The following is a 21,714-nucleotide window of genomic DNA, read 5'->3' on the forward strand; positions in this document are numbered from 1 at the left end:
AAAGCATCACACAGATAGACACAGACCCTTTGTTTCTCTCTCCCTCCAGCTCTGAAAGTATCTTGTCTCATTGGTCATTGTGGTCAAGTGCCAGCGAGGTTATCCTAGCTTCTTAACCCTTTGCAGGTGAAAGGGTTTTTCCTCTGGCCAGGAGGGATTTTAAAGGTGCTTACCCTTCCCTTTACATTTATGACATCTTCCAATATGGAGGCCAGCTTGCACTTTGTATAGACAAAGTCGCTTCTGTCCTGTGGAAGAAAGACAAATATGGCACATCCAGTGCAGGTCACAATAGCTGAACGCTCCCCATCCATATTATCTTCCTTCTACGAGCTTTCTAAGGAATTGTAGTAACTACTCAGAAACTGGCAAGATGTAAGCCTCAGTGGGCTCTCCCCAGGCAAACTCCCTCTGTTAGCCTCTCTGCTGTTCGCCGCTCAGCTTCATACAAAGGAAGTACTTTTGCAACCAATTTCCTTGTCCAATCAAAACAAATTTCAATGAACAGTCACTAAAATTCATAATTAATGAGCTTATGCTACCAAGACACTGATTCTACTAAAAATGAGCCCAGTTTTCACACAAATAGACTCATAAGCATGTAGAAAATATGTTCAGAATTGCTTTCAGGAACCAGGTAACCTTGAGACACACTGGTGCTTGGTACCTGGCTCAGATTTCTTGTATATTTCTGGGTTGTGTAGGATGGGTATATATGGCCGTTTGGGCACAAAACAGGAATAAGAGTCTGTCAGCCCCCATCTACATTTACCTAAAGAGCTGTCTGGAAGAAGTTAGACTTGAGTATAAAAGCATAGAACAGTGCAGGGGCATCACAGAGTGAGTGGGGCATCAAGAGGGCTTTGACTTGGCTCAGGTGCTCACCTGTGCATGATCTTCCTCCCAGGTAAGGCCTGTTGGGGAATGGGGCAGGACTATTAAAAATAGCACCCTTCCACCCAGTTGTGAGAGTCCTGGGGAAAGACAGTAGTAGGCTGGGGGGCAGGAAGGCTCCCTGTGGAGTAGGGGAAAGGAGTAGAGCTCATAAGAGGTTTGCCTGAGGAAATCTTAGGAAAATGAGTGGGAGAAATGGACTCCTGATGGCATATAATCATAGATACTGGAACTAGGGGCACTGCTGCACCCCCTGGCTTGAAGTGGTTTCCATTATATACAGGATTTACAGTTTGATTCAATGGCTCTCAGCACCCCAACTATACAAATTGTTGCAGTATCCCTGGGTGCAATGGACTGGCTTGCCCCAGAGGCTCGAGAGCCTGGACTTAAACCAGCCTGATTATAAAATAAGCCTCACCTGAGGAGAGTCAGGCAAATTCTCCATAAGAGCTACCCTTAAGATGTGATAAAGCCCAGCTGGGAGGCAAACTAAGAGGTTTAGGAGAACTGGAGAATCTGGGTAAGAAGTGGCCTATGGAAAACTGCAACATAAGTAAAGGAGTAGAGCTAGATATTCAGTACAGGGCAGGACAGGGTTCCCTACTGGCCCCAGAGAAGGGGGTGAACAAGCTGTTAAGATTAGCAAGGGGGTTACAGGCTGAGCTGAAGACAGCCTGAGGAAGAATCTCAGAGAGGGGGAAGGATTTTTGTTTGTGTTGAAGACATTTTTGGACCTTTCAGTTTGGACAAATGTGGCCTTGGTGCCCTGGCTGGAGGGCTGAGTCACTGGAAGAAAAACCATTGGAGTGATTGTTGGCAGGGGGTGTTAGCTCAGTGAGAGAGAAGCTATGCTGTGCCTTGCCATGCATGGGCACCTAGTAGTGAGGGAGCTCTGTTACAGGGGGCTTTCTGGGGAGAAGCTGAGGAAGAAGGGTGAGGAAAGGTCAAGAGGCAGGCCGAGGAGGCAGGCAAGTCAGCCTAAATAGCTGTGTTCTCTGCTGGAGGCTCTTTTGCTAGAGCCCTGTAGTAAAAGAAGGGCACAGATTCCCCTGTATGTTTGGCAAGGGGTGTGCAAACACCCCTGCCACCAAGGGGTAAAGAACTATCTGCAACTTTCCTGTACTGTCAGGGGAAGGCTTGACTGTGCTTGAACATCCCTAGAAGGGGAGGACTCTTGGGTTGGCTGGGGGGGCTGAATTGCCCCGCTAGGCGGGAAGGACAAAAGCGAGGTATGGACAGGCACCTGATATCAAAGTAAATTGTGCACTCACCCGAGGCCACTGTATTGAACAGGTTCTTTCAGTTTCACACAAGTCAGAGGGTGGTACAGAATTTAAGACTCCTTTTCTTGGTTTTAGGGTTAATAGCCATAAAATATGGAGAGGGAATGAGCAAAACAAAGAAGCCTGTGAATTCAGTAATAGGTCTCTAAATTTCTAATACCCATGTTCAAAACCAACCAGCGCTGCAAGAGTCAACTCTCCTGTGAAACTTGGAAGCTAGTTCTTTAACAGTTCAGTATTGTCTGAGAGAGGCATTTGTGTATGGGCTCTCTTCTGAACTCATCACTTGAGCAAATCTCTCATTAAGACCTGGTTAGGAAATACAGTTGGCCAAACTCCTCAGCGTTCATAAGACTGGCCATGCTGGGTGAGACCCATGATCCACCTAGTCCAGTAGCTGGTCTTCTGACAGTGGCTGATGCCAGTTGCTTGAGGAGTAAGCAGAACAGAGCAGTGTGATCCATCCCGTTCTAGCTTCTAACAAATAAGTTCAGAAGTATGATAAATGTAACAAATTACTACCTTTCAACCAGTTCTAGTAAGGAGTTCAGAATGGGCCCCCCGGCCTTGTGTTTATGAATAGCTTTGGCAGTGGATGTGGCTACTGCTTCATTAGTAAGTCATATGCCAGGACTATCTGGGTGTCTCTCACTTTATCAATTCCCTCCCATTGCACGTGCCTTGGATGTTGGGGCACTTTGTTCCCTCCTGTTTTCTGTCTGTGGCAGACAATAATCTAGTCTCCTAGCCTGGCTCTGTGAGTCTGCCTCAGTGTGGAGGAGGCTGGGTGATGTTAGTGGCTGGTGAAATGCAGGGGGTCAGACTAGATGTGATTGTCCCTTCTGGCAAATGTATGTGTGTATGGAAAAAATCCTATGAATGTATGCTAAAGTACTACAATGGAGTGCACATGCCACTGGGGCGGTGGTAATTGGCAGTGTAAACTAACCGGCTGCTATGAAGCAAGATGTTGTCTGTAATATCTTAGAAGAGAATAGTCATATCTGTTAGCCTTACTGTTATGTTTGTTACATGGTCACATTCCAGCCAGGAAAGGGATAGCATCCCCAATAAGAGGTTCTCAGCAGCTCAGCATTATTCACTCTGCTGTGTTACCTCTAGTGGGGCATGTAAACCAATTTGACCAGGTGCCAGGCACAGGCAAAGAAAGACCTTGGAAGTAGATAGAAACCTGAACTCTGAGCTTTGGTAGGGGACAGACGCAGGGACTGAGGGATGTAGATGTGCCACCTGGACCGGTTGCTCTATGAGAGCCTGAGGGTAGATCGACATGCCAAAAAAGGTGTGTTCTTACCTTGGGTTAAAATACTGGTGAGGACATGGCATCCCAGCTTAGCAGTTGAAGCTAAAGCCCTATAGGGGAGCATGGGGTTGAATTCATGCCGCTAAGCCTGGTTGCCACATATTCACTGCTATTTTAACCAGAGTTAGCCACTTCATATTAAGAATTCCCCCGGTCCCGGCCTTTTTTTTTTTTTCCTGTGTAGACATCCCTGAGAAGGGTCAAAGGGGCAGCTAACCTTGAACTGTGGCAGTGGCCACAGGTCCCAGTCAGGATCAGGACTCCATTGTGGCATCCACTGTGTGGATCTGGGGGTAAATCCAGTCTCTGCTCAGAACTGCTTAATGTGGGGCCCTGATCCTCCAATCCAATTTATGTGGGTACAGGCCCATGGGAAGTCTAGGATAAAGCAGTGGCTGTCTCTTCTCTCTCCTCAGCTGTCCCAATGAAATAGTCATGACACACACCTAGTATTGTAGCACTGATTTGTTGCAGACTTGCATAATACTTTTGCTCACGCCACCATAAAGCTTGCTTTCTTCATACCCACAAATAACACAGAGAAAACAAGACTTTGAAAGAGGCAGAGGAGGGTCAGTGGCTTAGAAGGCTGAATAAGCTATGTCATTAAGAATTTTGGGGTTGGTTTTGGATAGATAAGCTGAAATATAGTGACTTCAGCCTTGTTGCTCTATCCACCACTTGCCCAGAAACTGGGCTTTGTCAATGAGTTGTCTGGCTCAAATCCTGCATTCTCAGGAACAGTTTGCCATACTAAAAATCTCCCCCATGCTATCCCAAGCTCTGCGCTATCTCTGAGCTTGAATCAGGGGCTGTGAATGAGTCCCACAGAGCTGTTAACACAAGAATATGGAACAGTTCTGCCAGCCACAGAATCTTCTAGCTCACCGGTATTCAGCAAATGGTTTTTGAAAGCAATACAACTAAAACAAGGGCTGGACTTTGAAATGTGAATAGGAAATCTACAACTTTAACAATATAATGTGGTGGTAGATGTATATCATTGCAGCCCCGGTCTCACAAGAGGACTTCAGCGTGCTAGGCACTGTACAAATGCAGAACAGAAAGATAGCAGTACTATGGACAGTCAAGACCAATAACAATACACGTAGACAGTGAAGGTCTGTAGTACTGAGTGTCCATGTCGACAGTGCATGGCTTAATTCCAGGTGTCTAAGAGCTCCACAGCATTACTAGTGATCTGATGCAACTAGGTTAATTGTAAGCAAACGTGTGACCACTGCCAGTCTCAGAGCTGATGGTGTCCCCTCCTGACCTCAAGTCTAACCTTCAGGGCTTGGTGTGAGAAGGCTGTCTCCTAGGTGGGCAGCATGACCAAAAAGGGCCAACTGGTTGTGGCCAAGGATGACTTCAGTCCTCTCGAGGGCAGTTATCAATGATACATCCCTATTCCTGAAAAAGCCAAACCAGTAATCGTGGCTGGCAAGGCATAAGAAACGCTTCCAGTCTCCTGATGTCTTGTTTAAGCAGTGTCCATGTTTCGGCTCCATATAAGAGGATTGGAAGTACACAGGCTTGAGAAATCCGTATTCCATAGTTTCACCTTTGTTTGGCTCTAGACCCTATGCAGGTCCTTCACAGCTGAGGCTGCTAAACCAATTCTTCTTAGGCTGTCTGACTGGGTGTGCCCATTTGACAGTTTGCTGCCTAAATAGATGAAGTCATCCACCACTGCTAGGGCTTGTCCAGAAGCACAGATGGCTTGTGTCATAACTTCTGCACTGACACTCTGGATTTTCATGTTTTCCTGAGAAATCTGTAGCCCAAAGGCAGCTGCCTTGTGCTAGAAGCTCTCTAGAGCATCTTTGAGATTGTCAACCTCTTGGTCAGGATGCAAATAATCTGTATAAGAAGAAGTTGATAGGACAGTTATATTGATATTTGCAGAGGTACCTTGAGACCAGGTTGGACTATACAGAGGTCAAACAGAGGAGTTAAGATCTGTGATGTGAATCAATTCCCTGTGGTGACTGAACCGCAAACCACTGGCTTAGTGTCTTCAACCTGTAGTCCATGGACTCACAGAGGTCCACAGACTATGTCTAAGATTTCCAAAGCAGTCTGCACCTCCATTTGAAATTTTTAGGGATCTGCAAATGGAAAAAGGCTGAAAATCATTGCACTAAACTAATTAGCACCAAAATAACTTCTATCTAACTGTCAAGTTGGAGAGAATTTTGTCTATCTGGGAAAGAATGCCCCCTGAGATACTACTGTCCTATGGTATGATGGGGAAGACCACAAAAGCATAGAGATGGAAGGCAGTGGGCTGGAGATGGAAAGTTGGATCGTAGGGCTGGAGGCTTAGGGAAATGAGATGGTAGAAGGAAGCGGAAAGAGGGACCTTTCTTATAGAAATGGACTAGCAAAAGAATTCATAAAAGAAGAGCGCATTACTCTTGCTGAGCTCTGTAAAACATCAGTAGCTCAGCTGTGTTTCTTATGAGTACTAGGGTTTGAACTATGGCATGTCAGATCACTGAAATATCTGAGATAACTAGGAAAACCTATAGCCTTGGAATATCTAAGGCTGTCACAAGGGAAACCTGTCAAGGCAGTTATTAGAAAGACAAGCGTTTTGGGGGAAGGGTTGTCTCATTGCTGGCAGATGCAGTGATCCAAGTGACTGAGTGGGCTTCAAGAATGCTCCGTGGCACTAGAAATTTATTGTCCCATAGACTGCTGCAGGAATGTTCACCTGGGTGAATAAGCCATTGAGCATAACAGTGAGGGGCTTTGTATCTAAACTCATAATAATGAGTAACATGTAAGAGAATCACAACAGTTCTAAATCATTAACTCCGACTCCTGGGGTAACTAGTAGAATCTTAATGAAGCAGTAAAAAGGAGACAAGGGGGACTCAGACTTTCATTGGTAAAGAGGAAGGGTCATGATCTGACTAGCAGTTCAGATATGTCAATCAAGAGCAGGGTTTTTAATCTTCAACACCGTCTTCAGATTAGCTGTGCCCTTTCAAAGATATTCTATTTTTAAGGTAATAGTAGTCCAATTGAGTGTTCGCCATATTTAGACGACATGTAGGAAGAGTGCATCACCATGAGATTTGATAAGGGAAACCACACTTCACCCCCCCCCATATGTTTTTACTCCAAAAACTGGTTCATTTGCATGCACCCCACTGCATGTAGTGGAAATGTTTTTATTCAGCCTACTGCAAGCATGCAGGGCTAATTTCCTGCATGCAAATTCTAATTACTGCCATAGGAGTTGAATGTGTACAGATATTATGGGGCACATTCTGCATGCATACACCAAATGCATCCGCACTCTGTTGTCCACATCATTAAGCCACCATACAATCAGTTTTCAGAGTAACAGCCATGTTAATCTGTATTCGCAAAAAGAAAAGGAGTACTTGTGGCACCTTAGAGACTAACAAATTTATTTGAGCATAAGCTTTGGTGAGCTACAGCTCACTTCATCGGATGCATTTGGTGAAAAATACAGAGGGGAGATTTATATACACACACAGAGAACATGAAACAATGGGTTTTATCATACACACTGTAAGGAGAGTCACTGTAAGATGAGCCATCACCAGCAGCGGGGGGGAAAGGAGGAAAACCTTTCATGGTGACAAGCAAGGTAGGCTATTTCAGCAGTTAACAAGAACATCTGAGGAACAGTGGGGGGTGGGGAGGGGGGGAGAAATAACATGGGGAAATAGTTTTATTTTGGGTAATGACTCATCCATTCCCAGTCTCTATTCAAGCCTAAGTTAATTGTATCCAGTTTGCAAATTAATTCCAATTGGAATCTGTTTTTGAAGTTTTTTTGTTGAAGGATAGCCACCCTCAGGTCTGTAATCGAGTGACTGGAGAGTTTGAAGTGTTCTCCGACTGGTTTTTGAATGTTACAATTCTTGACATCTGATTTGTGTCCATTTATTCTTTTACGTAGAGACTGTCCAGTTTGACCAATGTACATGGCAGAGGGGCATTGCTGGCACATGATGGCATATATCACATTGGTAGATGCGCAGGTGAACGAGCCTCTGATAGTGTGGCTGATGTGATTAGGCCCTATGATGGTGTCCCCTGAATAGATATGTGGACAGAGTTGGCAACGGGCTTTGTTGCAAGGATAGGTTCCTGGGTTAGTGGTTCTGGTGTGTGGTTGCTGGTGAGTATTTGCTTCAGATTGGGGGGCTGTCTGTAAGCAAGGACTGGCCTGTCTCCCAAGATCTGTGAGAGTGATGGGTCGTCCTTCAGGATAGGTTGTAGATCCTTGATGATGCGTTGGAGAGGTTTTAGTTGGGGGCTGAAGGTGATGGCTAGTGGCGTTCTGTTATTTTCTTTGTTGGTCCTGTTCTGTAGTAGGTGACTTCTAGGTATTCTTCTGGCTCTGTCAATCTGTTTCTTCACTTCAGCAGGTGGGTATTGTAGTTGTAAGAACGCATGATAGAGATCTTATAGGTGTTTGTCTCTGTCTGAGGGGTTGGAGCAAATGCGGTTATATCGTAGAGCTTGGCTGTAGACAATGGATCGTGTGGTATGATCTGGATGAAAGCTAGAGGCATGAAGGTAGGAATAGCGGTCAGTAGGTTTCCGATATAGGGTGGTGTTTATGTGACCATCGCGTATTAGCACCATAGTGTCCAGGAAGTGGATCTCTTGTGTGGACTGGTTCAGGCTGAGGTTGATGATGGGATGGAAATTGTTGAAATCATGGTGGAATTTCTCAAGGGCTTCTTTTCCATGGGTCCAGATGATGAAGATGTCATCAATGTAACGCAAGTAGAGTAGGGGCATTAGGGGACGAGAGCTGAGGAAGCGTTGTTCTAAGTCACACCATCATAGGGCCTAATCACATCAGCCACACTATCAGAGGCTCGTTCACTTGCACATTTACCAATGTGATATATGCCATCATGTGCCAGCAATGCCCCTCTGCCATGTACATTGGTCAAACTGGACAGTCTCTACGTAAAAGAATGAATGGACACAAATCAGACGTCAAGAATTATAACGTTCAAAAACCAGTCGGAGAACACTTCAATCTCTCCGGTCACTCGATTACAGACCTGAGGGTGGCTATCCTTCAACAAAAAAACTTCAAAAACAGACTCCAACGAGAAACTGCTGAATTGGAATTAATTTGCAAACTGGATACAATTAACTTAGGCTTGAATAGAGACTGGGAGTGGATGAGTCATTACACAAAGTAAAACTATTTCCCCATGTTATTTCTCCCCCCCACCCCACCCCACCCCCCACTGTTCCTCAGATGTTCTTGTTAACTGCTGGAAATAGCCTACCTTGCTTGTCACCATGAAAGGTTTTCCTCCTTTTCCCCCCGCTGCTGCTGGTGATGGCTCTTCTTAAGTGATCACTCTCCTTACAGTGTGTATGATAAAACCCATTGTTTCATGTTCTCTGTGTGTGTATATAAATCTCCCCTCGGTATTTTCCACCAAATGCATCTGATGAAGTGAGCTTTAGCTCACGAAAACTTATGCTCAAATAAATTTGTTAGTCTCTAAGGTGCCACAAGTACTCCTTTTCTTTTTGTTCTTGGGTACGGGTTTCTTTTGACAAACTTCCTGTTTGATTTTAATTCAAACTGTTAAAATATCCCATTTTGACATTTTCCTAAATGGAAAAAAAAATCATTTGGATTTTCATTCAAATCCAAAGTTTGTTTGTTTATTTATTTATTTTAGTAAACTAAGTGAAAAAATAAAAAAAAAATCAGAGTTTTAACCCCTTAACTCCCAAGTGCATCTCTCCAGGCTTTCCATGCATTCAGTGGGTATGTACTCCAGACCCTTCACTTATTTTATTGTTGCTGTAGAAAACTCAAAACTGCTGTTTTATCAAAGCTGCTTTTCTCAAGCTATTACGAATTCAGGAGTATGAGAGAGTTTTGCTCAACTGCCCTGTCAGTATCTGCAGTGCTCCAATATGAAGCCTTTATCTTTAGTGACTTGTGATCTCGCACACAGTAAGGTCTGGAGGCTAAAGGTGGGGCAAGCCTTTCAGCATGTTAACTTGGAGCACACAGCAAAGAAAAGGTGTGTGCACAAGCATGCACTCTGCTGCTTTGCATGGCTTAGAAGCCAGCAGTGGTGTGAACCAGAGCAAAAACTTTTCTGGGTTTTGCATGAGAAAAAGCAGGCCCCAATCCGGCAAATACTTACACGTGTACAATTTGGCACACAGTAACAGTCTTTGATAATCATGTGCCTAGCATGACTCTCATAGGGTGATCAGACCTCTCGATATTTTTGGGATCATCCCAAATTTAGGAGCTTTGTCTTATATACCCGCCACTCCCCTGAAAAGTAGGATGACCAGACAGCAATTATGAAAAACTGGGACATGGGGTGGGGGGTAATAGGAGCCTATATAAGAAAAAGACCCCAAAATCGGGACTGTCCCTATAAAATCGGGACAGCTGGTCACCCTACTGAAAGGTGTCCTGATTTTCACACTTGCTCTCTGGTCAACCTACTCAGGGCCTAACTGTGTCTGTCTAGCTCCTAGAATTCCTCTATGTAGTATATCTATACTTCCTTATCCCCTAGTCTAGGCAATCTCCCACCGCTAATTTCTCAGCAAAAGCCCCCTTTCCCATAATACATCCAGCAAAGACCCTCTAGTTCTCTTCTATTTCATTTTTTGACCAACTCTAATGTGAAGTTTGCTGTCACAACTTCCTTCACAGCTTGAAAAATGCTGGACAGCTCTGTTAGCTGGAGCTTACGTGGCTGTGGAGGGGGCTGCCGCCCTGCCCCGCGTGGCTTAGAAGATCTGCATCCGAAGATGGAGAGGATGTTCTAGCCTTACCTTGCCATTAACTATGGGATTATACTACACTCATTTAGTGTGTAAAGTACTAGCACACCTGGGCTCAGATTAAATAACAGTCAGAAGTATGTCACTCATCTGGGTATTTGGCACAGACAGTAACTGAGAAAGAGAGGGCTCAAATACTGTGCTCAGGTTTCAAGTGGTAACTCTGGACCATTTGAGGATGTCACTTAGCAGACAGTGCTGTGGTGTCAGTTGTGTTCTTAGGATGGATCCAGCCTCATATCTGCTTGTACCTTGCTCATGCAGACAGACACTTGTGGGGGCTTGGTGCTAGAGTACAAGGCTGTATTTCATTCTTAAATTTTCTCAGGTACATAAGCTAGGAGGCTTTTCATTTGCTTTTAATGCCATGTTACAGTTGTAGTGACTGAACTGGTGAGTTGAGGTTTCAGAGTATTTCAGCCAGTTCTGCTTGGAATTCCTCTGCACTTTCAGGGGGCCATAAGTCTCTGCTCAAAAAAATCCTTGAAAGATAGTAAATATACCATACGGTGACCTAAGAGCACCTCAGTGCCTACTGGCAAAGGGATCCCTGTCATAACAGCGACTGACCAACTCACTACACCTAACATATTACTGTCATGGTATTTATCTACACAGAAGGTCATGTAAGGTATCCAATGAGAATTTCTATCATGCTGGTTATCAATATCACTGTGTGATGTATGTTCATATCGAAAATCAGGCACAAAGGTGTCCTGGAAAATGGGATGTTGACGGGCCTGTCTGCCCAGGTCTGGACTGTAAATGGAGCAGTGTTATCCAGACACAATGGAAATTCTATTTCCATATTGAGTCAACAGGGAAAGCAAGTTAATGGAAGGGTTAGAAGAACACCATGGCATCTGCATCTAATGAACAAACAGCAGGGGAGAGGTATTTTGTCGGGGGCTGTACTTCAGAAGGGACATTTCCAAGGTTTACTACAGACTGTATGTAAGCGGGGGAATAGTCCTGCTATTGTGAGGAACTTTCCTGGCTTCTGCACTACCCCGGTTAAGTGGGCTAGCGAAAGGATCTGAGTCCTCGCTCTCACTTCCTTTACCCAGTGGCCTCCCTGCCCTTGAGGAATCTCCTTCCACTCTCCTGTCTGGCAGAATCCTTGTAACCCCAACAAGGCTGGGCCCAGGATTCCTGGGGGGCTCGACCCCCAACCCTGCTGCAGTCACCTAGGACAGGGGCTAGGGTATCCCCACTCCGGGGTACACTGTCTGCACTGGGCACTTCTCTTACCCACTGATTATTACATACAATTTGAAGCAAATGCAAGTTATTTAATCAACAATTTATTTTAAAAAGAATAAGGGGAAATGGGAAAGGTTAAAGGAAATACATCACCCCGCCTCAGCAGGGCTGCTGCTCTGCCTCCAGCTTCCTAGGCTGCTTCTCTGTCCCCTCTGGTTCTGGTTGCTACAGCTCTGCTCCCAGGACAGGTCTGCTCTGCAGGCTGCTTCTGTGACTCTGCTCCCAGCACTGACCTGCTTCATGGGTGGGTTTTCTGGACCCTCTGGCTCTGGTTTCTGCAACTCTCCTCCCAGGACAAGTCTGCTCTCTCTGGGCTGTGCCTCTGGCTTTGGGGCTGCAGCTCTGCTCCCAGGACAGGGTCTGCTCTCTCTGGGATGCTTTTCTGGTCCCTCTGGATCTGGCCCAGCTCTGCTCCCCAGCTCAGCTCAGGCCCCTGCTTTCTCCTTAGCTCGGCCCCACTCTGTCTGACCTAGGCAAATCCAGCTCACACCGGAGGACGGGACCTCCCTGGCCTTCTGACTCCCTGATTAGCCTGCCCGCCCTGTCATTCTGTCTGACCTGGAGTGTTGGCCTCTCCCCATTGTTCCTGGGGACTGTTAGTCTCAGGGTCCTGATTTCCCATCGACCCTTCCCCTTTGAGTACTGGGAGCTAGCAATTAAAACACCCCACCGAATGTTAGTAAGGGGGCAACAGTCCCCTTACATATAGGAAGAGGTTATCTGTCACTGAGGGAGCAAAAAGAGCAGCAGTTTTCTGTATCCATGAAAACTGGATCTTGGCCCCGTTGCGTTGTGATGCTGAGAGGAGGCTTTTGGTGAGAAATTGCCTTAGACAAGGGTATAGCCTGTTAACAAATTTTAGTCATGAGACAATGTGTTATGCTTCTGTTATTAATTATAATCATTTTCTGTTTCTGTTTTGCTTGCTTAGTATCACTTGAATCTATATTCTTTATTAATATCCAGAATAAGTTCATCACTGTGCAAAATATTGAAGTGTGACTCCTCAGCTGAGCCCACAGACTGGTGTGTACAGTGGACTTGGTAATTTCTAAGTGTCCAGTGATAGGGGCCAGATACTGCAGGAGAACACTCTTCCAGGGGGTTGGGAACTGAAGCACGCCAGGTATGACCGGTAAGGTGGAGTATGGGCTGGCAGAGTCCTTGAGGAGTTTATTGGGCTGGCTAACAGACCAGTCCTTCCAAAAGCCTTAAAGTGCTCCTAAAAACAAGAGATGAAACAGTGTCCTGAATCCTACTCTTCCCTTTGAGAGGCATGAAGCTTTTTTACACTTGATTCCCTTAAAATGGAACATCTCTTAAAGCCTGAGACATCAGGATCAGTTTACCATAAATCTTGACACGGGCTTTTCTCTCTTCATATGTAGGTTCCCTGATCCATGGAAGGTGCAAGACTTAAGTTAGTCAAGAGAACAGCTCCAAAACCCTGGAGGAGATGGAGTCAAGCTCAAGTCCTGAGACTTTCTGGGCTGGGTAAGTGGACTGAACACTGAGGCTGCTGCCTTCCTAAATCAATAGTGAAAGCAATGCTTGTTGTCTCACTTAACTTCCCCTAACCGCTATCTGAAGGATGAGTGGACGTGTTTAAGATGTTAAAGTAATATCATATTGATAGTTTTTGTCCTTTATACTCCTACTCAAAGGTGGAATGGTACTGCTATACGAACCACTCAAAATCAAGGAATGAGACTGCAATGCAGTTCTATGAAAAATTCTACTAGACCTCTGCTTTCTGATCCAGGCTACTCATAAATTTAATTTTACTGTTCTTCTGTGGTTCATCTACATTTTTCTCAATTGCAATCAGCTCATGTGCATCTCGCTTTCTAATGCAATTACACACTAACCTGGAGGAATTGAACTCCAACATGGCTTTGTCCATAGGCTGCACTTTCTCCACCCAGCCATAGAGGGATGAGATGCCATGCGCTCCAGAGCTCTTTTCACAGAATTTAATTGCTGTTTGCAATAAACAGCAGATCAGAGATTCCAAGCCTTAAGGCATTCTAGTTACTGGCATGTAAGCTTACCTGTGGCCATTCCAAACAATGGCTATGCTTGGTATTAACTGAAACAGATATTAGCTATTTTCTTCCACCTCGCAAGAGTAACTTTAATTAAATGCTGCAGAACTGGTGCTTCAATAGCTGTTTGCTTTTCCAGTCTTCAGTTGCAACTCATAATATAGTAAGTATGTAAGAGTCGTGCCAGAAAACTTTAGTGCCATTGTGGGAAAAGCTGTCCCTAGGCTATTGCCTCCATAGACTTTCTTTCAGGCAGCTTTCAATAACATTGCAATTAAAATCTAAGTATGATTCACTGTAAAAACACAAGTGTCCCTGAATTCTCACATTTTACTTAGCCAGTTCAGCTTGCTGTACATTTGCTTTCTTTTGAGAGTGCAAGTTTGAAATTCAGGGTAAAATTTCCAGAAAGATAGTGGACTTCTAAGAAAACTGTATTTTTGAATCTCAAGTGTACTGTTCATGCATTTGAAAAGGTTACATCAGTTTCTCCTTTACAAATCTTCTACAGCCATAAACAAGCAATATGTCTGCTTCCCTGGCTGCCTTTGGCTATACACACAATCTTCAACATACTGCAGCAGTGAGCTAGAAACTACATAGATATGGCCTGCTCTGTACCTTATTGCTCTTTATCTTGATTAACTGCTGGTCTGTTTAGCCAGTAAGAATTATGTTAGTGCTAGTTCTGGTTTTTAGCCCATTGCTTATGGGTAGTGCATGACTTGTGGCTTTCAACTTTTGAAATTCAAAGCAGGTACTTGCTATAGTGATAAATGCCATAGAAAGCAATGAGAAAAGGAGTCTCTGATACAAAAGGTTTTCTACCCCTCCCCCCCCCCCCCGCTGGTACTAGCTTATCTGAAGTGATCACTGTTCTTACAGTGTGTATGATAACACCCATTGTTTCATGTTCTCTGTGTATATACATCATCTCCCCACTGTATTTTCCACTGAATGCATCCGATGAAGTGAGCTGTAGCTCACAAAAGCTTATGCTCAAATAAATTTGTTCGTCTCTAAGGTGCCACAAGTCCTCCTTTTCTTTTTGCGAATACAGACTAACACAGCTGCTACTCTGAAACCTGTCATAGAAAGCAATGAAGTACATTTAAAAAACCCTATTAGAACACTAGTTTTACAGATGGGTTCAAACAAAAACACATGTTCATGCATTTGAAAAGGTTGTATCAGTTTCTCTTTTAAAAGTCTGCTACAGCTGTAGACAAGCAGCATTTTTGCTTCCTTGTTTTCCGTATCATTTATGAATATGTTGAACAGCACTAGTCTCAGTACAGATCCTGGGACACCACGCTTTACCTCTCTCCATTGTGAAAACTGACCATTTATTCCTACCTTTTTGTTTCCTGTCCTTTAACCAATTAGGACCTTCCTTCTTATTCCATGACAGCTTACTTTGCTTAAGAGCCTTTGGTGAGAGACATTGTCAAAAACTTTCTGAAAGTCCAAGTACACTATATCTACTGAATCACCCTTGTCTACATGTTTGTTTTGACCCCACCCCAAAGAGTTCTAATAGATTGGTGAGGCATGATTTCCCTTTACAGGAGCTGTGTTGACTCTTCCCCAACAAATCGTGTCTGTGTATGGGTCTGATCATTCTGTTCCTTATTATAGTTTCATCCAATTTGCTTGGTACTGAAGTTAGACTACTGGTCTAATTGCCAGGATAGTTTTTTGAGCCTTTTTTAAAAATGGGTGTCACATTAGCTATCCTCCAGTCATCTGGTACAGAAGCTGATTTAAGTAATAGGTTACATACCACAATGAGCTGTTCTACCGTTTCATATTTGAGTTTCTTCAGAATTCTTGGGAGAATGCTATGTGGGCCTGGTGGCTTATTGTTAAATTTAAACAGTTTATTCAAAAACCTCCTCTATTTACACCTCAATCTGGAACAGTTCCTCAGGTTTGTCACCTAAAGAATGGCTCAGGTGTGGGAATCTCCCTCACATCCTCTGCAATTAAGACTGGTGCAAAGAATTTATTTAGCTTCTTCACTTCTATTGAACTTCTGTTCCTTGAGTGATCCTTTAGCACCTCGACTGTCCAGTGGCCCCACTGATGTGTGGCAGGTTTCCTGCTTCTGACCTACTTAAAAATGTTTTGCTGTTTTTTTGAGTCTTTTGCTGGTTGCTATTCAAATTCTTTTTTGGCCTGCCTAATTATACATACTTACACTTGCCAGCGTTGTGCTCCTTTCTATTTTCCTCAGTAGGATTTGACTTCCAATTTTCAAAAGATGTTTTTTGCCTCTAACTACCCCCTTTACTCTGTTTAGCATGGTGGCTTTTTTTTCAGTCCTCTTACTACTTTTTTTTTTTTTTAATTGGGGTGTACAATTAATTTGAGTCTCTATTATGGTGTTTTTAAAGTTTCCATGCAGCTTGCAGGCATTTTTCTCTTGTGACTGTTCCTGTTAAATTCCATTTAACTAACTTCCTCGTATTTATGTAGTTCCCCTTTTAGACATTAAATGCTCCTGTGGTGTGTTTCTTTTGTATTTTCCCCCCAAAAGGATATTAAATTTTTATTATATTATGGTTGCCATTACCGAGTGGTTCAGCTATATTCATCTCTTGGACCAGAACCTGTGCTCAACTTAGGACTAAATCAAAAATTGTTTCTCCTCTTGTGGGTTCCAGGACTAGCTGCTCCAAGAAGCAATCATGAATGGGGTCTAGAAACTTTATCTCCACATCCTGTCCTGAGCGTGACAAGTACCCCATCAATATCGGGAACAATAACATCAGAATGATACTGGAGTTAGTTTGGAACTGTTATGACTGATTCCTATGTTTACTGAATGTCTGATTAAACTCAATAGAGGACTGAAATTACTAGTCTTTCTTCAGTGTAATTACGTGTAGTTTTGCTCATCCAAAGCCCCACATATAACCTCTTTTGTTGCTGAGGTTGCTAGAGAACAGTTTCTGAGGACTGATCCATCATGCAAGCAACTGCAATTAGTTTGGCTGTGAAAGATTGTCTGGGGTGTAAGAGCGCTATCAATTCTATGCATGTTTTTACCTTTGCAAACCTTTATATGCAACCCAAGACCTGCTGTCTGCCTGTACTCTAAATGCTCTTGCTATCTGCAGATAAGACTAGTCACCCTTCTGAGTTGTCCATAGGGAGCTGAGCAACACTTAATAGGTACAGACCTTCATTGACAGACAGCCTTGGTCTGAATGAATGTGTCTGCCTCCTCAGCTTTCCATTCCAATTTCATTTTCTCTAGTGACTCTATCCAACAAGGGGAGAGAATTTATTTTTGAACCTGTGGATAAGCTGACAGTAATATAACACCTTTCCAGCTCTCGCTTGACTTAACTGCAGAAATAACTAAATAAGTGCCTTTACTTACAGGGGCTGGGAATATCTAATCTTCCACTGTCCTTACAGTAGGAGCTGGCTGTAGATAATTGTAGCCGGGTAGGAACATGTCATTTTATTACTTATTGTATTTGGCCCAAGAGAGGCAGTGTCTTCTTCAAACTGAAGTGATAATTACGTAGACAAACTTCTCTCACACACACCCATCCCCCAGAATGTATTACAAATAATCCTTTGTTCCCAGATATATCACATTTCCAACCTACTCCTGTATTTCCCATCACTACTCATATTTGGGAGCCATGTTCACTTGTGGTTGTGGAAGGGAGTTGCACATAAGTGGAAGCTGGAGGTAGAATGGGGGAAGAACAGTGACAAGCACTACTTGAGCAATGAGTGTGGCTTTCTGAGGGGGTGGGAGACGGGTAGTTAACGAGTGGCAGCCAGGCACGGAAGAAGCAGCCCCAAGAGTTGAGCGAGATGACCTTCAGGTTTGTCTGGCTGTCTAGCATGCTTAGCAGCTAAACTTGTGCCAGCTGGACTGGGAGGTGGAAATACAGCTGCATATCGGCGGTATGTAATGGAGTGAGAGGACGACAGCTGTGGAGAGGAGCTGGCATCTCTGAGTTGCTGGGGTCAATGGCAGAAGGTTAGAGTTGGATGCTATTTTAGAGTCTCTGCATGTGGGCCATCAAGGGCTTGGTCTGTATATGGAGACCAGGCTTCTGTAGCCAGACTGGGTGGTGCAGCAGGGTTCCCAACCTGTATGTAAATGGTGGCCGGGGTAGCCTGGGTTCTCCAGCTCACTGTGGGTCTCTGTCTACCGTGGGTAGAGACATGGTCCCCATCAGCATAGTATGTGAGCACCTCACCTTTCAGGTTTTAGAGTAGTAGCCCTGTTAGTCTATATTCGCAAAAAGAAAAGGAGTACTTGTGGTACCTTAGAGACTAACAAATTTATTTGAGCATAAGCTTTCGTGAACTACAGCTCACTTCATTGGATGCAACTTCTTCACCATCTTCAGTGTAACTTCCTCTTAACATCCTGTGAGCAAGGGAAGTGACCACAGCCTGTCACGCTGACCCGTGCTGTCTCATTGTATTCCCTTGTCTCTGTGTGCAGCTGACTCTTGTTTTACACTTCAACCTCTTGGGTCAGGGACTGTTTTTGTTCTGTGTTCATACCACCCCTAGCACCCTGGGGACCTGGGCTATGACTGGGGCTGCTAGGTGCTTCAATGACCGAGTTCATGAACACTAACAGGAACTGAGACACACAAACTACCTTTTTATGGTGGCTTGTCCAAGGTGTCACAAGAAGTTTGTGGCACAGCAGGGAATTGAGCCTGGGCTCCCAAGTCCCAGCTCACTGCCCTAACCACTGGATCATTTCCCTTGTGCAGCAAGCCTATTTGGAAGGTAAGATGAGTGTCTCTGTAGCACAATGGGAGGGTTGTGTCAGGGTTCCTTCCCCACTGTGAACTCTAGGGTACAGATGTGGGGACCTGCATGAACGACCCCCTAAGCTTATTTCTACCAGCTTAGGTTAAAACTTCCCCAAGACACAAAGTTTTTACCCTTGGATTAGTTAAACGCTGCCACCACCAAGTGATTTTAACAACCAATCAGGGAAAGGACCATTTGGAGTTCCTATTTCCCCAAAATATCCCCCCAAGCCCTTACACCCCCTTTCCTGGGGAGGCTTGAGAATAAACAAGATGAGCACAGACCAGCCTTGGATTTTTAACACCCAAAAAACCCAATCAGATTCTTAAAAAACAGAACTTTATTAGAAGAACAAAACAAGATAAGAGAACAACGCTGTAAGATCAGAATGGAAGATAATTTTACTGGCAGTCAGATTCAAAACATAGCAAATCCCTCTAGGCAAAACCTTAAGTTACAGAAAAACACAAACAGGTATACATATTTCCTCCAGCACAGCGAATTTCACAAGCCAAAATGAAAGAAAACCTAATGCACTTTCTAGCTAGATTACTTACTAACTTTACAGGAGTTGGAGAGCTTGCATCCTTGATCTGTTCCAGGCAAAGGTATTACACAGACAGGCAAAGGTATCACACAGACAGACAAAAGCCTTTTCCCCTGCTCCAGATTTGAAAGTATCTTGTCCCCTCATTGGTCATTTTGGGTCAGGTGCCAGCCAGGTTACCCGAGCTGCTTAACCCTTTACAGGTAAAAAGACTGTCTCGGCCGGGAGGGATTTTATAGTACTGTATACAGAAAGGTGGTTACTCTTCCCTTTATATTTATGACAGGCTGAATCTCATGACTGTTTATAGATTGAAGGTTAAGATGCTGTATATGCAGCTCATGGAAGGCAAGAAGATTAAAAGAGGGGACTGGTCTAGCTTGTTTGTGGTGACTGCAGGAGTTGGGGGCAGAATATAGGGGGGCTAGTGGAGGCCTGCAGCTCATGCTGACAACATGGACAGATGGATGGGGATTTCTGGCCTATAGTCTAAGGCCAGTTGGGATGTGGAGAACTTTAACAATAAGCTTCTCTGCATACCAACTTTGAATTGCGATGTTGCAACTAACTTCTCTTCTGCAAATATCTCAAGTGCATAATTTCTCTGCAGACTTCAGCATACAAACTCCTGTGCAGATTGTGCTCTAAAAATAGCTTTTTGGTTCATGGAGTTCATAAGCACTTTGCAGAGATTTTAAATCCCTTAAACACCCATAACCTCTCCATGTGGAGTTAAGCAAAAATAGTTTGATATGACTGTCAATGTTATTACAAATTCTGAGTCTGTATGTAAGATGAGCCTCAAGTTTCTCTTCTGGATACAAACTATGCATGAGAACTATGTCTTCCTTTTTTTAAAGAAGGATTGGGAGGTGGGGAGCTTATCTTGAAAAATGATTTATAGCCTTAATGTTGGAGTCATTACTGTGCAATGTTGAAATTATTTTTTTTATTCAGCTTGACTATTTTAGTTTGTCATGTCCTAAAAACAGCTATATAGAATAGCAAGGTATTTAGTTCTGATTTTTTTCTCCACCCACTCCCTCTGCAAAAAACCAACAACCCATATCAAGGGGTGCTGTGAACAGAACTAAGCACAGGGTGTAGATGAGAGGTTTTTTTAATAGCTCTTTTTGGATTACAGCACTGTTCCAGAAAGAAGCTCTAATCCTCTCTCTATACTCAATTATCTTTCTGCAATCCCCTTTAAATCTGTTGTATCCATGAATTTAATCATGAGGTCAGAATTAGCATAGCTCTGCTGCATCTCATTCTACCTTGCCCTATTCCCAGAGACTCATGAGTGCAGAGTGATTCTCAAAAGCTCACCACTTTCATTATTAGCCCAACTAAAGGGACTGCCCGTATAATTTATTGAGCACCTAAAGTGTGCTATGTGCTTTTCAAATACCTATGTGGCAAGGATCCTGTCTGCATCATTTCGGGTTTCAGAGTAGCAGCCGTGTTAGTCTGTATTCATGTTTTGATCTTAATACATCTGTCTGACAGGGAGGAGATGATCATCTCTTCCTATATTACATATGTGCACATCTTCTGCTCTAATATTTTACGAGGGTATAGGAATTGCTGAATGACTTTGTCCCAGAAGATGCCCAAAGCAACACCCAGTTCTCATACACGGCTAATAGCTTGTGAATTATTCAGCAGAGCATTTGATTTTATGGAAAAACCTCTGCCTGCTCTTAAGCTTTACTTTGCAGCTCTTGCTTTTCTTACATTGGAACTCTTAACTCCTAGAGCTGCACGATTTCAGCACAAAGCCCTGTGGTACAGCTCTGACTTCAGAGGGTAACGACCGTCACTGTTGAGTCTAAACAGTTTGTCTGGGTTATGCGATTAACTTGGATGACCGGGTGTGTCAGAAAACAGACAGTCCTTCTCCCAAACTGGAATTCTCCCAAAAGTGCTGCCCAAGATTTTCTGTGGGGGCAGGAAGGCCAAGAATTTACCTTGATTAGACAAGTATATTGTCACTTACTACTGTATGAAACAGTTTTGTGTGCCAAGAACACGACGTGATCTGTTCACATCTCTTCCAACCTCTTGGCATCCCCTGATACCAGCATGAGCCCTGTACCTTTGCATGGCTTACTACAGCATCCGGAGCAGCACCCTCCTTCCCAAAGCCCTGCATCATGGAAAGGAGTGTTACTGTGGGGTGCAGGATTGTCAGTGATGCATGCTAACATTTGCATTATTTTGTATGGGGCCTCTCTGCAGGGAATTGGGAGGTGAAAGTGATTGCTCTCCTCTCACCCCCCCCCCCCCCCCGGTTCTGCTCCTTTCCAATTGACTGAGCTCACAGTGCCTTCAGAAGAACAAAAGTCAGGTCAAGGGAAGGGGGATAAACCACAGAGCTGGCACTTCACCTGATGTGCCCCTTGGCCCAGGCCTTCCCCATACAGGCTCCCTCCCCTCACAGAAATGGAGGGGCTAACCTGCACTTAACACATTGATCTGCTAGTGTAATTTAAGCTCCTTCCCTCCCTTTGGGGGGAAAAATCCTGCTTCATACACGGCACATATGTGGAACTTCCTTCAATTAGAGGTGTGTGGCTGTTTAATATACGTAGCCTCCACGTGAGTGTGCCTGGTGTTTACAAGGTAGTAACCCTTTGTAAACCACTTGAGGCATTTAAAACATCCTGAGATTATTTACAAATTATGTGTTCAAGCATTTCTCCTTAACCA

The 21,714-nt window shown here is 44.1% G+C and overlaps 1 long non-coding RNA gene across 1 annotated transcript; it reads left to right on the forward strand.

Annotated features, from left to right (window-relative positions):
• Positions 1-1,346: 1,346 nt before the first annotated feature.
• LOC119863762 lies at positions 1,347-16,669 on the forward strand. Its single transcript, XR_005295734.2, has 3 exons — positions 1,347-1,417; positions 12,996-13,101; positions 16,319-16,669. It is a non-coding gene; the product is annotated as an uncharacterized LOC119863762 (long non-coding RNA).
• Positions 16,670-21,714: the final 5,045 nt, after the last annotated feature.

The sequence above is a fragment of the Dermochelys coriacea genome, chromosome 11, assembly GCF_009764565.3.
Source record: "Dermochelys coriacea isolate rDerCor1 chromosome 11, rDerCor1.pri.v4, whole genome shotgun sequence".
Lineage (NCBI taxonomy): Eukaryota > Metazoa > Chordata > Testudines > Dermochelyidae > Dermochelys > Dermochelys coriacea.